This window comes from Leptonychotes weddellii, chromosome 3 (assembly GCF_054177405.1).
Source record: "Leptonychotes weddellii isolate Sample4059 chromosome 3, ASM5417740v2, whole genome shotgun sequence".
NCBI lineage: Eukaryota > Metazoa > Chordata > Mammalia > Carnivora > Phocidae > Leptonychotes > Leptonychotes weddellii.
Genome location: NC_138371.1, coordinates 126,029,310 through 126,047,357, shown reverse-complemented (window position 1 = coordinate 126,047,357; position 18,048 = coordinate 126,029,310).

Here is an 18,048-nt window from a genome sequence, read left to right as displayed (position 1 = left end):
CATAATACCCTCTAGTTCCATCCATGTCATTGCAAATGGCAAGATTTCATTTTTTGATGGCTGCATAATATTCCATTGTATATATATACCACTTCTTCTTTATCCATCTGTTGATGGACATCTTGGCTCTTTCCATAGTTTGGCTATCGTGGACATTGCTGCTATAAACATTGGGGTGCATGTACCGCTTCGGATCCCTACATTTGTATCTTTGGGGTAAATACCCAGTAGTGCAATTGCTGGGTCATAGTGTAGCTCTATTTTCAACTTTTTGAGGAACCTCCATACTGTTTTCCAGAGTGGCTGCACCAGCTTGCATTCCCACCAACAGTGTAGGAGGAGTCCCCTTTCTCCGCATCCTCATCAACATCTGTCGTTTCCTGACTTGTTAATTTTAGCCATTCTGACTGGTGTGAGGTGGTATCTCAGTGAGGTTTTGATTTGGATTTCCCTGATGCCGAGTGACGTTGAGCACTTTTTCATGTGCCATTTGGATGTCTTCTTTGTAGAAATGTCTGTTCATGTCTTCTGCCCATTTCTTAATTGGATTATTTGTTCTTTGGGTGTTGAGCTTGATAAGTTCTTTATAATTTTGGATACTAGCCCTTTATCTGATATTTCATTTGCAAATAACGTCTCCCTGTTGTCTTTTGGTTTTGTCAACTGTTTCCTTTGCTGTGCAACAGCTTTTTATCTTGATGAGGTCCCAATAGTTCATTTTTGTCCTTGCTTCCCTTGCCTTTGGCGATGTTTCTAGGAAGAAGTTGCTGTGGCTGAGGTCGAAGAGATTGCTGCCTGTGTTCTCAAGGATTTTGATGGATTCCTGTCTCACATTTAGGTCTTTCATCCATTTGGAGTCTATTTTTGTGTGTGGTGTAAGGAAATGGTCCAGTTTCATTCTTCTGCATGTGGCTGTCCAATTTTCCCAACATATTGGTGCCATTAGTTTAATGTGGTTAATTTGAATTTTATTGACCTTTGAGGTATTGTTTCCATTTAATTTGTAAACTTGTGTTGCTTTTCAATTGTGTTAAAGCTACAAGCATAAAGAGTTCATATCTACATTTTTATTGGTTTATTTTTAGATGGCAATATAATAAGGTTAATTTATAATAAGGTCAAGTTAACACTTAGGGTCTAGAATGCCTTCTTTTTTTAGAAGCTCCTACAGCTCCTATTGTTGCATAGGAGTCAACAAGTTCTGTCCATATTTGATCAGATCTAGAGGGACATCTTTAACTCAGGACTCTATGAGGCCAATATAATGACTTTTGAGAATGAATGAACTTACATTTAGGAAGTCTACCCATTACCATTAACATAAATACATAAAAATCCACAGATATAATTAATAGCTTTCTGGCTTTGTTTATGTAGAAACTGGCGCTCTGACTTCTTAGCCTCTTCTCTCAGGCTCACTTGACCTCCTCTATGTTTCATACCCTCTTGTCCTTTCTTGTCAGCGCTAGTTTGGCTGCTTCTTTTGTTCAGGATGCTTGTTTTATGTACAGAAACTTCTAGACTTGACATCAGCAAGTGCTCAGATTTCATTTTAAACACAATTCTGATCAAGCAGTCTCTATGGAGTTTGGTTTCCCTAGAAAAGATTCTGCAAACTGCTTTGTTATTTGGCTTGTTACCCCCAAGGCTTGCTTTGTGGTTCTACTTGTGTTCACAGCTCTTTTTGTCTCTCCCTAACCACACACTCTGCCTTCCATTTACGTTCTCCCTCCCGATGTGGGTCCTGCCCAAGCATCAGAAGGGTCCCTGGAGCTCTGTGGGCAGGATTCCCACTTGGGGTGCACTTGGGCACCCAGGCACTTTCTTTGAGAAACCATTAATGTTTCCGCTGTCAACGGGAGTTAGGAGTTACTTCTGGTTATCTTTCCATGACCTGCGTCTGGAGGTATCACATCTTCATCCTATTGGGTCATTTGGCAAATACTGACCAGATGCCTTCTGTATGACACCCCCTGTTCCAGGTTTTGTTAATATCAAGATGAATAAAAATATAGTATTTATCCTCCATGAGCTTGTGGTCTCACTGGGGATGCCATGCGCATTGAAATAGGTTGTAGTGCCTTGTGACAAATGCCCTACCATATAATACAGATGCCATGGGTAGAACAGTCCTCCAGAGGTGAAGAGGAGGAGCCCATTAACTGCTAGGGGAGGTCAGGAGAGATATCCTGAAGGGTGCGACATTTGAAGCCCTCTTGAAGGATGAATAGGAGCTCCTTTGGTGGGAAATGGGGTGGATAGACATTTAAGGAAGAGAGGAGCTTGTGCGAAAGCTCAAAGGAATAGAACTGCAAGGAGTATGGGTGGAAATGTAAATTATTTGAGATGGTTGGAGTATAGGCTTTGGTGTGTGTAAATGTGTATAGTGGGAGGGAGAGGGTGGGGGATGCTCACACTTGAAGGAAGCAGAGAATTTAGACTCCAGGTTGAGCAGAGGCAATTGTATACCACTTCTCCTGCCTTTGGGCTGCTGTGTTTTTCCTTTCCTTCCTTCTTTCTTTCCTTCTTTCTTTCCAACAGCTTTATATTTCACATACCATATACCTCATCTATTTGAAATATATGATTTTTTAGTATATTTACAGAGTTGTATAACCATCACCACAATTAATTTTAGCACATTTTCACCACCTCAAAAAGAAACCCCATACTCTTTAGTTATCATGCCCCAACCCCCCCCCACCACCACACACACACACACCTCAGCCCTAAACACCAATAATCTACTTTCTGCTGTATGGATTTGCCTACTCTGGACATTTTGTATAGATGGAACCATACAGTGTGGGACCTCTTGTGACTGGCTTCTTTTGCTTAGCATGGTATATTTTCTTTAGCAGCTGCAGAATGGGCAGCAATTCGATTTCCCCTAAACTTGCAGAGGGATAATGAGTTCATGGGATAGAAAAAGGAAAAAAGAAACAGTGATGGAGTATTTGGGGATCTGAAAGTGCAAAGCTACAAAGGCATAAAGTTTCATTTAAGATATTTTCTTTCTGGAACTATGGTTCTCCGGCTGTAAATATTTCTCTTACAAAAGACTACCTCTTGTTTTGAGCAATGGGTAGTTTATCTGGAGCCCTGTGGCCTAAGTTCATCTTTGTATGCTGGTTGGTAGAGACAACCCCTGTCTTTCCTACTGTGTGTTGCCATTGGCCCCTTGAAAACACCACTGGATTTGCCATTGATGCTACTTGTTTTTTACGAGCCTTCTGCCTGATAGAGGGTAGACATAAAATCGCCTCTCACCCTAAACAAACTTGATGAGCTGGTAGGTGGCATGGGCTGTACCCGGAACTGTTTTCATAAGTGTGGTAACATTCACATTAGCAAATTCAACAGGGCAGCCCTTGTCCATTTCCTATGTCACGGTGCAGAGTTGCTGAGTTCTGAAAAGGTCTGCTTTCTTTCTCTGTCAGCCTTGCTGGCCCATTTTCAAAGACCACATCAGCCAGTGTGAACAGCCCTGGGTCCTTTCCATGCAGCTGTCTCGGGGTTTTATAGACCCTGAACTGGAATCTTGTGAAGACTGGCTGCCACTTGGGTTGCAGTCCAGTGATTCTACCTCTTCTCCTACAGGCAGATTTGATTTTAAATCCATTCAGGAAACAACATGGTTAGCCTGAATCATCTGAGGATTCAATGCTAAAATAGAACGGAATATGCAGTAGTTGACTCATACTATCATAGTTAAACTACTTGTCACTTAATACGACACGACTTTAAGAATTGTTTTAATCAGTAGTTTTATAAGGTATAAAGATGCCAGAGAACTTCCTCCATTTTGTTCTCTTCTCTAGTGATGTGCGTCATTTTTACACTTCTACCAAATAGTGTTATTTTAAGAGCCTATTGTTTATGACTCTGCTTTTTTCTTTCAGTTTCTCCCTCTCTCTCTCTTTCTGCCTCTCTTTGTCTCTCTCTTACTCATATTTACCAAAATATGATGATAAATATTGCCCTCATATTTTAATTAGGAAGATTTGGGGATGTGGCTTGAGGCTGTCCGTTAATGGTTTTTAAAATGTGCTAAATGAGAATGGGAAATGGGAGAGGCAGGTCTAGGACAGCAGGTGGAGGGAACGTTCAGTGCTCATAGAAATCCCAGGCTAGTGAAATGAAGCTTCTACCCGAAGTTAAAGACCAAACAGCTGTGATTCAGAATCTGATCTGGGAGTTGACATCTTCCAAAGTTGATTCAACCTAGAATATTAAGGCTCCGAGTGGAGGCAGCAGCACAGTTATCCTCTATATTAATGATCTCCCCAGCCTCTGACCAGTCTGGTGTGGTGGGAAAACACAGGTTTTTATAGTCAGTAGATCCGTGCTGGAGTTTGGGACTCGACCATTTACTAGCTGTGTGATGTTTGGCAAGTTATTCAGTATTTCTGATCTTCAATTTACATTTTTTTTTTTTTGGTAAAAGAAAAATGATAATACCTATCTCATAGAGATTATTATGAAGACAAAATATGCATTGAAACTTGAAGGTATGGGGAATTTCAGATTCAAGATTTGTTCCTGACCTTTGATAGGACAGTGTGTTAGGTGATCTGTTTGAGAACACCTGGTCAGAGATTAAACTGGAAAGTTTGCTTTATCCACCTGTTCATTTACTCTTTCATTGATTCATTTGCTCCTTCACTCAGTGCTGACCACAAAGTGTGTGACACTGGCCAGGTGTTGGGGATACAACCATGCCCTGCACCTGCCAGTGTAGTGGAGATGCCAACCACAAATGACAATTACACTCCAGTGTGGATAAGCACTATGCTGGGGGAGGTCTGTAGTGCTCTGGAAGCATCTGGAGAGTCAGTTAACTTTGTTGGGGGAGGGTCCAGGAAAGCAGAGACTCCCAAGGATGAAAAGAAGAGAGCCAGAGACTCCCAAGGATGAAAAGAAGAGAGCCATATTTTGGTATGTCTGCAGCATCAAGTATGAGGGGAAATAAAGAGATAGATACAGAGGTATGGAGAGAACCCAAGCTTCCTGTGCCCGGGATTGCCTCCCTGTTGGAGTACTGTCCCTCAGATATCGATGCAATGGATGCTGTCATCACCAAAGATAGGGTACTAGGGCAATCCTCACATTTAGAGTTAGAACTTGAACTCCATTTCCCCATAGAAACAGCATGCTGAATGGTAGTTCCATGTAGATAGAATCGTGTTATGAAGAACACCTTCGAGTGCATTTTAAACCAGTAAAATATAGAAAAATAAGGGGAAATGGTCATCTGAGCCCACACTGGATCCACGGGCTGGCTGTTCTTGTCCCATGCTGTTTGGATTTGAAATGTCTGGGCCAGTAAGAGTCTCTCCACAGTGCTTCAATATTCCTCTGCTGGTTAACATCTGGCCCACTTCTTCACACTGATCTTACCTAACTTGGCCCCTAGAGACAATGAACTTGGGGAGCCTTTCTCTAGGCAGCGGAGGTGAGAGATAGTATCATCGTTCCTGTCTGATTCATCATCGGCTTGGCGTTAGTCCATATACAAGGTCAAGCATGATAGTGGAGGCAGAGTTTGGAGGTGCCTTCTCACTTTGCACCAAATGCTCCTTTTTCTTTTCTCTTCCTCCAGTCCTGTCTTCTTCCTGTCTCTCATCTTGTCCTGCCAACACTTTCCTAGCTCAGTTAAATTCAATTCAGCAAAGGCATATGGAACATGGACTACGTGCCTGGCACTTAGCAGGCAGGGGTAAACGAATCACAGTGGTTACCCTCAAGGAGTTTGCGATTTGGCACGAGGGGGTCAAGGACAGACAAGTAAAAGGTCCAGCTCTACAAGGTTGGGGTCATAGCCCTCCTGGGGCGGAGTCTACAAGAGTGTGGGGGAGGAGCACCCGAGTCACCTTGGAGACCGGAAGAGTCCTGATGGACCAGCAAGAATTAGCTATACAAATGTGCTGGGGCTCCAGGCACAGAGTAAATAAAACATGAGCCAAGGTCAGACACATAGCATGGCACACTAAGGAGAGACTGCAGGAGGGAGCCAAAGGCTGGGGGCAGAACGGAGGAGGGAGTGCAGAGCCGTGAGAGCTGAGGATGGGGAGGTCAGCTCCTCTTCGGTCTCTCCCCAGAGGCACGTAGGGTGGTACTTAGCACCTCCTGGCAGCACTCTGAGCTGAGATGGGCGCTGACTTTTGCCCTATGGGAAGTCTGTATTTTTCAAATGCTTCCTTAGAGGAAAGAGTCCCAGGAGAGTAGAAGGGCTGAGCCTGCACTGGCAGGAAAAGTGGATTAAAAGCAGGCCAAACCCAAAATAGCTCCTGGGGGTTGACCAGATGGAACTGAGCTGGCTGGCCTGTGTGGCTGTAGCCCTGGGGAGGCCACACGGTGAGAAGTGAATGATCCCCTCTCGAGAGTGTAGGAGAAAACGCTGCGGCCTGGGTCCGAGCTCCACAAATGTTACAAAACAACATTACTGAACGAAGCCACAACTTTAAAAAAGATTCAAAATGCCAAGGATTTTTGAGTGTCAGCAGGAAAAAAACTGACTTTATTAATAAATGAGTCCCCAAAAGATCACTGACCGCGCTGTTTAAAGTATGAACACCCGCACTCATTTGGGCAGCAACAATCCGGAGGCAGCTTTCTACTCTTGCTCCCTGCGCTGGGAAGAATTCGGCCATTGTCCTTAGGTTGCTGTCACTAAGCGTGTGGTGTCCCATTAGGAAAGGACGCCCCGCCTTAGGAAGTGGCTGGCCTGCTGTCTCTTTCTTCTGCCACTGTCTCGGGTCTTTTCCTGTAAAGCCATCTGCTTAAGAGGAGAGGGCCAGGGAGCTGGGTAAACGTGTAACACATATACCGTTTGGCCTTCTCGTCACTGCTTGAAGGGCTCATTCAGGGCACGGGTGAAGCCAGCAGCCTCTCCGAAGGCCCTGGGCTGCCCTGCATCCCCACGGCACCCCAGAGGCAGGCGGGTCTGATTTCCTCATCCAAAAGCTGCGGGAAGTAACAGCCCCAGGGTGAGCACGCCCCTCATCCTTGTGAGAAGGACAGGCTTTGGGAAGGGAGCTTTAGACTTTGAGTAAACAGGACAGGATTTCATAAGCTTCTCGGAAATGCCTGGACCCAACGCTTGTCATTTGCTACTAAATTTGGCCTTTTCATTTTCTTTGCACAGGATATCATGGCAGGCATGGCACACATTCTGGGATGAATTTAGATAAACAACTTGGCTGCTGAGGATTTTTACCTGTTATGGCTCCAAGAAACATCCAGCGTTATTAAGCATGACTCAGGACAATTTCAATTAAAGTGTTCAGAATAGAAAAGATCGGTAGTCTAGCTGATCACTTTTTTACCCCATAATTTTCATTAGTCTCAATAAACTGCTGGAGGTAAGTGTTTGTCCTTTCAGCTTTTATGTTGTATATTTGGGTGATACTGTGGAGAGCTTCAGGATCACCTCCACCCTCTTCCTGGGCAGGAAGAACGCATCCCTGCCGCCTGGAATATGCAGAGCCCCCCGTGCATGCCCACATTGCGGATAGCATACTAATGTTCGCCAGGCTGTCTCCCCCGCTGGTCCTGGAACCCCGTCAAGGATCATCTCTCACTGGCTCTTGTGTTCTCAAAACGAGCACAGGGCCTGGTGCAGAGTAGATATGTACCTGATGCCAAGCACGCATCCTGATTCTGGGGAATGATGTTTTTGGCTGCCAACTGCCAAAGGAATAGAGCAAAAGGCTCACGGAAAGGCAGCTAGGAGGTGGGGGAAGGAGCAAAGGATGTGAAGACCAAAGAGCCTTCTTTTGTTTACTAGCTGTTTCTGTCACCCTAGGCAAATCATCACTTTGACATTTTGTTACCCATGAAGTGATACTCCTGCTTTCCTAGACTTAGGGGAGAGGAGTAAATGATGTAAGAGATACGAAAATTCTTTCTCAAAAGAAAAAAAAAAAGAAGAGGAAGAAGAAGCATCTTTCTCCCTACAAATTGGGACAGCCACGTTTTTGTGTAGTTCCCTCACATTCTATCTGAGTGACCTGGGGCAGGTAACTTCTCACTGTCATGGATGCTTCCTCGGTAAGGAAGTTGTCAGTTTTGTTTTCCTGGGTCATTGTGAGGATCAAAAGAGATAATGCATATGCATCTGGTTTGGAGATGATTAAAGTCTATGAACCGGAGCCATGATATTGTTCGATAAGGTGGGATGAGCGCGCCAAGGCCTCACTTTGGCTGTCCTCCTCCCCGTCCCTGTCTTCCCACCACCAGTTCTGGGTGCATGCACGTGCATGTACTTAGTGTGGTGCCAGGAGGCAAGAGCCCTTCCAACTCCGAGAGCCGGCAGCTGTGGCCCCGTCCTCGCTGCGCAGTAACCCCGATGGGTGGGATTCTCGGCAGTCTGCCGTGAGGACAGGACGCGGAGGACCGCCGAAGCTGCTTCGGTGAAATCCCACATTTTGGGGAGAGGCATCCAGGTGTACAAAGAGACACATACATTTCTGATATATCTGCCCCCAAATTAGACATCGGTAACGTTTGTCACTCTTTCATGAACAAGATCAGCTTTTTCTGCTGGCTGGATAATATAAGCAGTTAGGGTTCTTAGCTGTGCACTGAAAATAAAACCCTTCAAAGCATGATTCAGTAGAGCCTTAAGAACCAGGACCCTCAGTTCACCAGAATTATGTTGCTGCATTTAGTATTCATGAGAATGATTAGTAAGCAACACACAAAGCTTGTATTTCAAGATAATGTATCAAGATAATATTTATGCTTTGTTTGTGCTGCGATAGAAGAATGCACTTGAACGAGACACTTGTGCGTCACTTATTTTAGCCCAGTTTTCTCGTTCTAAGAAAGTAGACAGGTCATTTAGGGACGCTTGACTATGAACTCCTGAGGCAGCAGAGAGAGATGAGGATCTTTGGGGTGTGCAAGTGAAAGCTAAGAGGGAGGGGAAGCTGTCCCCAGACTGGGGAGCTGGTGGAGATGGGTGGGTCTGCTGAGTCATGGCGCCCTCCCCTCCTCTTTCCCCACCCCACATTAGCAATGAGGCCTTGGGCAGAAACGGTTGTAGAGAGATCTCAGGGAGCTTGAGTCCAGGAAATGGGGACTTTGGCCCGTGTAATAACTGGCTTCTTCCACCCCTGGCATGGGCTAAGAAATACCAGGCACGAGCACTTCAAAAGAACGTGTTGGCTCCTTGTATGACCCTGTTAGGTCAGAAAGCCTCGAGAGGTACGAAGATTGAATTTTGGAATCCTGTGTAGAGTTGGAGTGAATAAAAATAAATAAATGTGATATTTCTTGGAAAGCTGAATTTAAGTTTGCAAATTTACACTCACTTGGTTAGCAGTATTTATTTTAGAGATGCAATTTCCAGGGGGCTCTATGAGGTCAATTGGTATCCTCCTGTTTCCAGCATCTCCATCTTTAGGACGATAGGGACTTGGATAGGTGGGGGTGGAGAAAGAGAAGAGCTGACAGCCAAGTTTCAGATCTCAGGGTAGTGGGATGCGGAGGAGACTAAGGTTCCCCTGAACCAGGCATTGGCAGTGTCTCTCATCTCTTTTCCCACTGGGAGCCCCTGAAATCCCTAGGTTGTGACCGTGGCCAACCAGGCAACCTGGTATGGTGTGAGCACGTTACACACACCAACTCATTTAGTGCCCATAACAGCCTTGAGAGGTCTATACTGTTATTAGTCTCCTAGTTTACAGATAAAGAAACTGAGGCCCAGAGATGCTCAAGATCACGTAGCTACAAAGGGGCAAAGCCAGGAGTGAATCAAGCAATCTGGCTTCAGATTTCATGCTCTTAGCAACTATACGCTCCTGCCAGTTATTCCTGACTTATGATGGATGGGCTGGGATGTTGTTACTGGAGACTGTGGTCATGGATGCTCAGGATGCTATTCCAAGCAAGACTCTAAATCATCAAGAAAAGGTCGAATGTGCATTTTCTTTATGGTTACTCAGAGGTGAAATATTTTTGTTTTTGTATTTCTATTTTTTAGGACAGATTTTCATAATACCGAAACAAAAGGGATTGCTGGGTAACCTTTGATTGGTTCACTTCGTAAATACAAAACAATTCTCTTCCTTGCACATTTTGGGTAATCTGGATTTTACTACAACAAGGAACTTTCAGTAACTGAGGCAATCTTGGCAAGACTGGCAAATTCCTCCTGGGCCAGTCTATAACTAAACCAAATCTGGTCTGGTCTGTGTGGCTCTTTTCAGAAACATTGCAATATGAAAAGTGGCACAAGAATCTCAGGATGAAATCATAAAAACAGTATATTTGCTTTCTGGCAAGAACACTGAATTCCGGCAGAGTGTCGGGGCCAAACACAGAGTGCATGGTTTCGTCTGGACCATTCCATTTAAATGAAATTTGACTAGGGATTTAGGGAGCATTATTACTACCTTGGGGAGTTCCTGTGTGGATGTAAATAGAGCTTAGTATTTGTTTATAGGTAAATACTCAAAAGGTTGTAATAGGTGAGGGCTTAGAGGATATAGCAAAAATAGCTTTTTTTTTAAACAAGGATTTTATATTATGTTTGAGTACTTTCCATGTAACCCTACTTTCTGAATTTAAAGATGACATTTCTCATGGTACTTTCAACCCATGGTTATATGGCAGAAGGGTCATATAAAAATAACTACTCTTATAGTCTTCGTGGGTTTTAATTTTATCCTAAGGGAGTAACAGCCAAGTGACTAGGAGCTTCCTTTGTTAGAAGCCTAAGACCACCACATCCCGCCCCCTCCGTCTCCGGGCCTCGCCCAGGGGGGCTGCCACAGGGCTGTCTGCCTCAGTAACAACAGGTCTCAGCAAGGAGCAAGTCACTGAAAGAAATCCTGTGGGTGTCCTCTGACAGCCCTTCATCCTTAGTCCCTCGCTATGGCCTTTCATTTCTCACCCAGCTTTTCCTTTGGACTTGGGTTTCTGACTTCTTGCTGCAAAGCCATCTGTCTGTCTATCCATCTATCCATCCAGCCGTCCATTTGTCCACTCATTCTACTTTTCACGTTTTATCCATTACCTGCCTTCTCTGTGACAGGTCTTCCTCAGTGGCCCAGATGAGTCTGCTCTCCCCAGGGCACCTGGGGGCTCTTGGTGGCCCCTTTTCTCCCCCAGCATGCAGGGGAATGCAAGGCTCTGTGAGGCCATTCAGGCTCATTTTCCCAGACCCCTCCCATCTCCATAGGAGTCCATTGTAGTGCCAGGTTGACTGGTCTGCAGTTCCTGTCTGGCACCTCCAGATGCAGTTCTGAGCCCACAGGGCTGGAGTGGGAGGAGGGGGAGGGGAGCCTCTGGGGGAGGGAGGCCACAGTCCTAACTTGGTTCCTCTTCTCCCTGTGGGGAATCACTCTTGTATCACTCCCTCCTTTTCTCATGCCTTGATATGTATGGCCAGCTGAAAGAGCTTTTGGATCTTTCTATGTTTAAAAAAAAAAAAAAAAGCTTTGAGAGTCCTGATAAAATGCTTTCTCTTAACAGTCTTACAAAGTCTATTGCCTTTAGAGTGAGAATTGGAATTCACAGCATGAACAATGGGTTTTTCTCAACAGTTAGTAGATCCCTGTCTTGGGGCTGGATGTCTCAGTAGCTGGTCCAGTTTTAATGGCGGATGGGTTGTGGAGGAGGGGGCAACAAGTAACCACCGGGAAAAGAGAGTGGCAGTAGTTGGAAGCATCCGGGATGCGTGGGATCCCGTGTGAGCCCCACCTTCAAGTGGCTTCATCTTCTATTGACGTTGCCCTGAATGGTGCCCTTTCACATGACATGGAGAAACTGCCTTCCCCCTAATGTGGGGTTCTGATTTATGTGGCTGATTTGAAGATCAAAACTTGAACTAAAGCCCCTGAGCTGGGAAAGCCTGCCAGTGTGCACGGGAGGCCTCTGTGCTGGACTCAGCTGTCACACCGCATCATCTCTGTCCCACTACCCCTGGGCAATTTGGCCCTAGGTCCAGAAGCAGCAGCTCTGGGGTGTCGCCATCTGTCAGACCAGTGAACTACATACGGAAGCTTCTCCGGGGCATCCTTCAACTTTTCCTCCCTGGACTTTGGTGTCAAATGCAAGCACCCTCTCAAAATGTAGGCAGCTTGAAGATTGCTTTTCAAGGACAATTCTTGGCCCTCGCTGTGGCCCTGACCTGCTCCTTCTGTCTGATGTTCTGGTGCTCTTCTCTGTCATCTTAGAGGGAGGGGTCTAACCATGCCATGTGGGCAGCACTTCCTAAGTTTCTCAGCATTATGGCCCGAGGACCCAAACCACCCATGCTCTGTTTTACCTTTGTGCCTTTACATATTTTCTTCTTTCCTAGAATACTTTCCACTCGTACTCCTCAATTCAATAAACCTGAACTAGCTGGGCACCTCTCTGGGGACTTCCCTGGGTACCAAACTGGTCCAAGTGCCACTGTCCTATAGGTCTTTGCTCAGCATCGATTCCGTCTCTTGGGGGACTGCGTGATTACTCCCTCTCCCCTCTACCTCCCTTTCCCCCTTTCCTCTCAGCCCTGAATCAGGGGTTCCTCCTCTGCCCCCTGAGAACCCGTCACACACTCCTGTCACAGCATTTATCATGTATTCTAATTGCTTTCTCTGCCATCCCCTATTTGGGCCTAATTAGTTCCTAAAGGGCAAAGATAGAGTCTTGTTCATCTAGCATACTATCTGCACATAGAAGGCCCTCAACGGAGTTTACTGAGTGTGTGGATAAATAAATTGTTGTTTTTAATGTATTTTCGAAATCACATCCTGGTGAAGGATTGACTAAGAAAATATTCCTGGAACTGGGAAAACAAACCAGAGCCATTTAGTGTGACTTTAATTTTAACCTGACCTTGAGGCTCTAAGCTGAATAAACAGAAGATGAAAGACAAAATATTGGAATTAAGAAATGGTCATCTTCTCTATGTTTCAAGTTGTAAAAATCTCATGCAGTTTTGCCCACAGAGAGAGAGAGAGAGAAGAGAGAGAGCTGTGAATTTTATCTTGTCTCCGGGGCAACAAAGTGAGTAACGTTAGAGAGAGACAGGGAGAAATTGAGACAGAGTCTCACAAAGCGAATTCACTGTGCCAACCAAAAGTCATTTGAAAAGAAACAAAGACTTTTCCCAAACAGAAGGAATGGAATCAAAACCAAAATAAAAGGAAATGAGGTAGATACATAATCTCTTGGTAGAGGTTGAGAAAGAGGTGGCGAAACAATGGAAATTTTATGACTGTTCAACTCGATTGAGAGACGGCAACGCAGCCTTTCCGAGGCTTACGGTGGGTGAGAAATATCAAGTCGGAGCCGTATACATAAGCCATTTCCCAAAGCCAGCTGAGAAACACGATCAGCCCGGCGAGGCGTGTGAGGGAATACAGTGACAGGATTTCCCTGAAAAGGGCTGGCAGGGTAACAGAGCTGCTCTGATGGATTGCCCCCCCCCCCTCTTGCTTTCCTCGCCTCCCCAAGCGCTCTCAGTTTGGCTCCATCAGGAGCAAATTTCAGGTCTGTTTCCGGCATCGTTGTTGCCTCCTGTTTCTGGCACTCTGAGAATCAGTCGTTGTCATGGAAACAACCATTTAGACAATTCATCTGAACAGGGCCTTGTTAAAAGGGCGAACAGGACCCAAATCACTTGGGTGCAAGAAGGCTCCCACTCAGGAACCCAGTCATGGATCCGGGAGCAGCCGAGGCGCCTGGTCGCTAGGCTTTCTGGGACCTTCTCGGTTCATCCTTCCATTTCTCCATGTACTCACAATACATTTTTTTATTGCTTCGTCAGGGCCCTCAATGTGTGCCTTCAACAGGAATGTTTCTGACTTCTCCGACGTCAGGACCCTCCCACAGTATCTGGCTCCCACATTTGGTCATCAAATTGCCCATAACAATCAGTAGCGGTCATCTCCGTCTCCAGCCCTTGGTGTTCAGAATGTGGATGATGAGCTGCTTCTTGCTCACTGTCTGTGGCATCTGTTGTGAGATCTCTAAGTTCTTGGCCCCCAAAGCAGTTCCATCGGCAGTGGTGCCCACAGCCTGGCACTTAGATGACCAGCACCCCACGTTGTAGCAGGGAGGGGAACCCCAGGGTGCAAGCCTAGTTAGGGAAAGACCTAAGAGCCATTGGGAAACATAGCTCCCCACAAAGGGCGGTGCATTTAATTCCATGTCGGTGATGTGAAGTCACCATGAGGACCTCCTCACTGAAAACTCTGTGAAGTAATGAATTATGCAGAGCTGTGCAGGCAACGGATCACATCCAACACAGAGAATAACATTGAATATGACAGGAGTTGGGGGTCATGTAGCAACCCCAAATGATACTGGAGGCAAAGAGTATTGCATATCCCAAAAGCGACTGAAGGTCTTGTTTTGTTTTGTTTTTTAAAGATTTTATTTATTTATTTGAGAGAGAGAGAATGAGAGACAGAGAGCATGAGAGGGAAGAGGGCAGAGGGAGAAGCAGACCCCCTGCCGAGCAGGGAGCCCGACGCGGGACTCGATCCCGGGACTCCAGGATCATGACCTGAGCCGAAGGCAGTCGCTTAACCGACTGAGCCACCCAGGCGCCCTGAAGGTCTTGTTTTATTCGTGTTCAGGATGACACCAACATGTCATCAAGGAAAGCTAAATATATATGCATATAAGGAGGTCAAGTATGTATTATACGTCAGGAAGATTTCCTACCAAACTGACAAAATAAGAAAGGGAAAATGTTAGTTTTATGGGAACTTAAGTTCTGTGAACTACTACTATGTGTATTCTATGCGACCAGAACTACTTTCAAGTAGGAGTTCCAAGCCAGTGGAACTAAGAGTTCGGATGCATGGATTCTGCAGAGGCTTTGCCAGAGCACGAGGGATCCTTGCAATCACATATTGCAGTGGTCTTTAAATAACATTTTTTTTGAAACCTTGAAACCCTTTCTGCAGTGGGATCTTAGGCAGGAGCCTCACCTTTCTGTGCAAACGCCTGTCTGTGCTCGCACGTGGGGAAAGAGCTGTAAGGATGGCTGGTTTCAGGTGCGGGCAGTGTCTCAGTCGGCTTGGGCTGCCATAACAAAATGCCACAGACCGTGTGTCTTAAGCAACAGACGGTTACTTTCTCACAGCTCTGGAGGCTAGAAGTCCGATATCAAGGTGCCAGCATGGTCATCTTCCTGGCTTGTAGACAGCCGCCTTCTGGCTGCGTCCTCACATAAAACGGAGGGAGACAGAGAGCTCTCTGGTGTCTCTTCTTACAAGCACATTAATCCTGTCATGAGGGCCCCACTCTTGTGACCACAACTAGCCCGAGTTATGTCCCAAAGTCCCCATCTCCAGATGCTATCACATTGGGGGTTCAACATATGAATTTTGGTTTGACGTAATTCTATCCATAGCAGGTGGGAATGAGGAGGTCTAAGGAGGTCCTGTGATGTGTGTGAGGTGCTGTGGCTCATGTAGGCAGACGGGGGACTTACTCCCAGGTGACGATGGCTAATTCAGGGCCCCTTGCCTTCTGCCACACAGCTTCGCATTCTGAGCATCTGCCGTAGGATTTTGGCTCCTCAGTCTCTTCCGTACTTTTGAGAACTGAATGGGTTTAAGGGAGGATTTCTGGAGGCTGCCTTTCCTAAAACTCATCAGGAGCCATATTAATAATTATATTAGAAATAGCTATTATACAGAGAGCCTTGACTTAAGTCAGCATTGTTCTAAGAAGTTCACATATAATATCTCATTTAACCTTCACCATTACCTACGGTAAGGTCCTGTTACCCTTCTCCATTTCGTAGAGAGAATACAGAGACACTACGTGATTATGCAAGGTCACATAGCCAGTGAGCGGCATAGCTGGGGGCTGAACCCAGGCCGTCTGTCTCTGGAGTCTGTGCTCCTAATTAGCACAGGGATGCAATGGACAATACCATAGTTAGGAGAGAGGCAGGAGTAACTCTTTCCCGGGGCTGAGTGTGCTGGAGTACACCGTCTGTCCCCTGGTCAAGGCTGGGGCCAGCATCTGAGGCTGATTTTGTGAAAAGCTGTAAGTATGATTGACATATGGGTGTTTCCCAAGCTGAGAACACAAGCACAGACTACAGTCCTCTGCTTCTTCCCATGCCAGGCAATGAAGCCGACAGCCTTACTCTAGTCATAATCCCCTTCCTTTTTTCTATTTGGATAGAGGTCATAGATCTCTTTTCTAGGATCACAGCATCAAGGGACTAAGCAAGGCCGCTGCACAGAACCACGTGGAATAGGACACCATTCTGAAATGAAATAGTAACTGCTGGTCTATCCTTTAGGGATGATGATCTCCCCTTCCTCTTGATGATATTCAGTAGTCGCCAAGGACATTCAGCGTGCTGGCTGTCCTACAGCCTAGGCACATGGGCTGTGCTACAGATAATGACTGATGGCACTCACTCCTGGGGCCCTTATCATCAGCTGTGGCTTCTGGTCGGACTGCCCACGCACTGCTCTCAGCACCACAGGAGGGGATGGGCGTGTGGAAGGGTGAAGGTATGAGAGGGTAGTGGGGAATACGTTTTGCTGCCAATATGTAAGTAGGATGCCAGATTTGGGAGTTCTGCTAAGAGTTCAGTCTTGGCTTGTCATTGCGTTAATGGGCAAATGACTTCATCTTCCCAAACTCCAGCTTCCTCACTTACAAAATATAATAACCGCATGGCAGGTTGTTGTTTGAATTTATTCAAGGTGTCCAGCATCTGCTCAGGGCTCAGTAATGTTAGTTTTTTTTTCCCTCAGAGGCTGCAGATTGTGTGCTTTTACTTAAGGAAATGCAATGCTTCTGTTACAGTTTAATTGATATCATATTTCTTCAGTCGGTTGTTTGTCTTTGACCATGAATCTTTTCATAACTGAGATGCTTTTATGCTTCTGGGTAAAGAGCAGAAATTAAGCCAAAGAAGAAGCAAAGCTGGGTTTAAGGATAGTCACAGAACAGTGAGGACCACCCATTGGCAGAAAAGAATCACAAAGATTTAAAAAGAAAAAAAAAAAAAAAAAGAATATCCTTGGGGAAAATTGCATTGAAGTTCATTCTATTGTCTCAAGCCTTGGAAAGCTTTTAAAGTTATTATTTTATGTTGTGGTCTCAAGTACAACCTCAACAAAAAAATCACTGTCTCCTAGAAAGATTCGAACAAGTGAAATGAGGGAATTAGAAGATCAAGACAATAGCAAATAATCACTCACCAGAACAAGAACAAGGAGAGAGAAGCATCCTCAGATACTCAGAATAATATTTCAGAACAGATTCTGCCCGAAGTCAATATTCCCTTACCAGACCCGTCCCAGGTGACAGAGCTGGAAAGCAGGAGATGGATAGTCTCAGAATTAAAGAATTATCTCTGACTTCTTTCCTGCAGATCTTAGTTTTCAAAAATGATTTTCTTGCTAACTCTTTAGTAACAGGGAGCAGCTGATGTGTTATGCTGTTTCTTTCCTAGGGGAACATGTACTTTGCTGGTGGAGAAACACACACACACACACCCACACACACACATACAAGCCATGCAAGTGAATGGCTGAGGGTGAAGGAATCGTGATTGGCCATGAAGGAAGGCTGGGAAGTTACCCGTGGAGATGAAGCACACAGATTTAATTTAATATTGATTTCAGTTTCAGGAGGAAGAGCTTGTGGTTGAGCATGGTGTCATTCAGCAAGCTCTGTTTTCTCATTCTGACCAGGACTCTGCTCGCCTCCCCGTCCCTCCCCACACGCACATGTCTCATACTGAGGGCATTTTGAGGGGCTGTTTATTCATTCGAAGGCGATGAAGAGTGGCATAGAAAGTGCGTTCAGTCAAAAGCACCTCTGTGCAGTGACCAGGAAATCTCAGACAGATGCATTTCCTGAATAAGATGCTTTTCTTTCCCACCTCATCAGGATCTTCTCTAACAAACTTCTCGCTTGTTCTTAAATGATCTTTAAGAAGAATTCACTCTGGTTTTGCCTCCTCCACATGAAGGGGTGGTAAGATAACCATGTCTGGATCAAACACTGGGTTAACTATTTCTGGTGCGGGTTTTCTTTTCAAGTTTTGAAGAAAACGACATCATT